The sequence below is a fragment of the Sinocyclocheilus anshuiensis genome, unplaced genomic scaffold (assembly GCF_001515605.1).
Source record: "Sinocyclocheilus anshuiensis isolate Anshui unplaced genomic scaffold, SAMN03320099.WGS_v1.1 scaffold1114, whole genome shotgun sequence".
Classification (NCBI taxonomy): Eukaryota; Metazoa; Chordata; class Actinopteri; order Cypriniformes; family Cyprinidae; genus Sinocyclocheilus; species Sinocyclocheilus anshuiensis.
This window is the reverse complement of record NW_015540838.1, coordinates 2,175,369-2,179,689: the sequence shown is the minus strand read 5'-3', so window position 1 is coordinate 2,179,689 and position 4,321 is coordinate 2,175,369.

The following is a 4,321-nucleotide window of genomic DNA, read 5'->3' as shown; positions in this document are numbered from 1 at the left end:
ATTTTATTGAAGATTTAAGTATAAAACTTTATTTACGGATGTGTTCTGTGTTCAAGAAACTTGGATGAAACGTTGTTTAGATTTTGTTATACAAGGGTATAGTATAATGATAGAGAGGGTAGAGGGCAGGAGATAGTTATCATAAATGATTATAACCCATGTAAAAAATTGGAATTAGAGAAGTTAAAGGAAGTACATGGTCAAGATAGACTTAGAGTAGTATGGTGTGGGGATTTAAATGCACATAATACACTATGGGGAGGAAGTTACATAAATGCCAATGGTCAAGTAGTTGAGGAATTAATAGAGGAGATGGAGCTGATATGCTTAAATGATGGGAGGGGAACAAGGATAGATGTTCATACAGGAATGGAGTCTGTGCTGGATTTGACACTAGTTTCTAATAATTTGGGTAGTGAGTGTCATTGGGAAGTTTGGGGTGAATCTAGCATTGGGAGTGATCACTACCCAATAGTTATACCATTGGATATTGAGACTGATAGAACTGTAACTCAAAGAGAAGGAAAATTGGTATTTGAAAAAGCAAATTGGGCTAAATTTGAGGAAATGTGTGAGGAAAAAATGGCTGCAATTGATTAACTTAAACATGGGAAAGGAACACCTGGGGAGCAAGACACAGACAAAACATGGAACAGAGTCTGACAAGTACAGCTGGGATTGAATCAAAAACACAGAAGACTCAGTTAGTTGTTATAGCAGCAATACGTCATCTTGGAATGATAGGCTTGACCTGGGAAGAAGTCAGAGATGAACTTCAGATAAGATCAAGTCAAGAAACATGTGGATAATACATATAGATGATTTCAATAATTCAGTGGAATGCAAGATCTCTGATAGCAAACGGTCAGGAGTTCAAGCATTTTATTGAAGATTTAAGTATAAAACTTTATTTACGGATGTAATATGTGTTCAAGAAACTTGGATGAAACGTTGTTTAGATTTTGTTATACAAGGGTATATATAGTATAGTACGGCATGATATTGAAGAAGGGATTGGTGGTGGGTGTGCAACATTTATTAAACAATAAATTTCATATAGAATACTGGGAAAAGGAAGGGATCAAGAATATATTGCTGTGGGGATATGGGGTAGAGGGCAGGAGATAGTTATCATCAATTATTATAACCCATGTAAAAAATTGGAATTAGAGAAGTTAAAGGCAGTACATGGTCAAGATAGACTTAGAGTAGTATGGTGTGGGGATTTAAATGCACATAATACACTATGGGGAGGAAGTTACATAAATGCCAATGGTCAAGTAGTTGAGGAATTAATAGAGGAGATGGAGCTGGTATGCTTAAATGATGGGAGGGGAACAAGGATAGATGTTCATACAGGAATGGAGTCTGTGCTGGATTTGACACTAGTTTCTAATAATTTGGGTAGTGAGTGTCATTGGGAAGTTTGGGGTGAATCTAGCATTGGGAGTGATCACTACCCAATAGTTATAACATTGGATATTGAGACTGATAGAACTGTAACTCAAAGAGAAGGAAAATTGGTATTTGAAAAAGCAAATTGGGCTAAATTTGAGGAAATGTGTGAGGAAAAAATGGCTGCAATTGATTCAAATCAAGATATTGACATCCTTAATGAAAAAGTATGTGCGGTAATACTAGAAGTAGCATCAGAATCAATTCCAAAAAGTAAAGGAAAAATGACAAGAAAAGCGGTTCCTTGGTGGACAGACAAGTGTAGTAAAGCTGTGAGAGATAGAAATAAAGCTTTTAAACTTCTTAAGAGAACGCATAATTATAATCATCTAGTTTTATTCAAGAAAGCTCAAGCAGTTGTGAGGAGAACTATAAGGCAAGCTAAAAGAGAAAGCTGGCCTGGTTTCTGTAGTGGAATTGGAAGAACAACTCCAGTAGGTGATGTATGGAATATGATCAAGAGAATGAAAGGTAATAAGAAAGAGTGGGAATATCCAGTATTAGAGTCAGAAGGAGAAATAGCTGTAACGGATAAGGGCAAAGCAGAAATGCTAGTAAAAACATTTGCACAAATACATGGGTCAGGGAACTTAGGTGAGGAAGGAAAGAGGAGGAGAGAAATAACAAAGAGACAAAATATAGAAGCATTGGTAAGGAGTGGGGGAATAGAGGACCAGCCAATTAACTTCCCTTTCAACAGAGATGAATTGAAGAGAGCTATTTGTAATGCTAATAAAAAACGTTCATCTCCAGGAAAGGATCAGGTCGGATATATAATGATAAGACATCTTAAAGATAGGGCTGTGGGAAAAATTTTAGAATTATATAATAGAGTATGGGAGGAAGGAAGACTTCCGAAAGTTTGGAAAGAAGCAATAATAGTACCTATAAGAAAGCCAGGAAAAGATCCTTCAAAACCCTCTAATTATAGACCGATAGCTCTTACATCGAATGTCTGTAAAATAATGGAAAGGATGATAACGGAAAGGTTGACATATTTTTTGGAAAAAAGAGGATTAATATCAAAATATCAAAGTGGTTTTAGAAAAGGAAGAGGAACAATGGATCCTATTGTATGTTTAGAAAATGAAATTAGAAAAGCGCAGATAAATAAAGAGTCAGTAATAGCAGTATTTTTGGATGTCGAGAAGGCTTACGATATGATGTGGAGAGAGGGACTTTTGATAAAATTAAAAATGATGAATATAGGTGGAAGAATATACAATTGGATAAAAGATTTTTGGGCGAACAGAATCATCCAGGTAAGAATAGGGAATGAAGTGTCAAATACATTTCAGATAGAAAATGGAACTCCACAAGGGAGTGTAATAAGTCCATTATTGTTTTCCATAATGATAAATGATGTATTTAATCAAGTAGAACCAGATATAGGTAGGTCTCTGTTTGCAGATGACGGTGCTCTCTGGAAAAGGGAAGGAATATTTTATATATTAATAGGAGGATACAAGAGGCAATAAGGAAAGTAGAAGAATGGGCATATGCATGGGGATTTAAATTCTCAGTGGAGAAAAGTAAAACAGTAATTTTCTCTAGGAAGAGGGTTATTCCAGAAGCGAGTTTGAAGATGTATGAGAAATCATTAGAAAGGGTGAAGGTATTTAAGTTTTTAGGAATTTATTTTGATGCAAAACTTACTTGGGTTAGGGTTAGTTTTACAGAACTGTTGGGAACAAAATGAAAGATGTAGAACAAGTTTTGGGTGGAGTAGTAAAATATATACAGAAGAAATACAAGTAAATAACATCAAGATGAGCCCAACAGTTGTTATTCAGAAATATGAACCATGGGTTTATGGTACACCTCAAGTAGATTTGCATCTGTTGGAGGTTAAAAAAACAGAAAGAGAAGTTTTCAATATATACCAGAGTCCAATACCCCCGGCATATACAAGTGTATACAGACGGCTCAAAAGATCCAGAACGTCAAATAGCTGGGGCTGCTTTTTTAGTTCAAGACAGTGATGACCAGTGGGTCAGTGGAGTAAAGCGAACTTCAAATCATTTGGCAGTTTATACTGTAGAAATGATAGCAATACTCTTGGCATTGCAGTGGGTTGAGGAACACAAACCTGAGAATGTTTTAATTTGTGCTGCCTCAGTTTCAGTCTTAAAGAGTTTGAGATCTTTTAAATCAAGTCACCAAGATATTCTTTTTAGTATCCTAAAAAATACATTCAAGAATTGTTCAAATTGATACATCAATCAGTTTTATATGGGTCCCAGCACACATAGGAATAAGGGGAAATGAAGAAGTGGATAAATTAGCAAAGCAAGCTTTACAGAGAGAAACGATAGAGATACAAGTTCCATTAAGTAAATCAGAGATTAAGGTTTTAATATGGAGTAAAGTGATTAAAGAATGGCAAGTTAAGTGGAACAATGGGGAAAATGGTAGATTCCTTTACAGTTTAATAAACAAAGTCAGTCATAATATAAAGTGTATAGGTAAGTCAAGGAAAGAAGAGGTTATCTTTACCAGAATATTGCTAGGGCACTCAAATTTAAATAGCACACTTAAAATAATAGGGAAACATCCAAATGGGTTATGTTAACAATGTCATGTTGAAGAAACAATACCTCATGTATTTCTTGAATGTAGCAAGTATGAACAAGAAAGAAGAAAAATGATAGTAGAAATAAGGAAAAATGGAATTCAGGATCTTAATTTTAAGGTTTTAATAAAATGGGCAAGTGAAATAAATAGTAATGTATTCTTTGATTTTATAAGAGATACAGGGTTGGTAAATAGAATTTAAAACTCTGTTTCACACTCCGGAGCAGAAGGTGGCGGTAATGCACCTATTTGCGTTGGTGCCAGCCGCCGTTAAAAACCAAGAAGAAGAAGA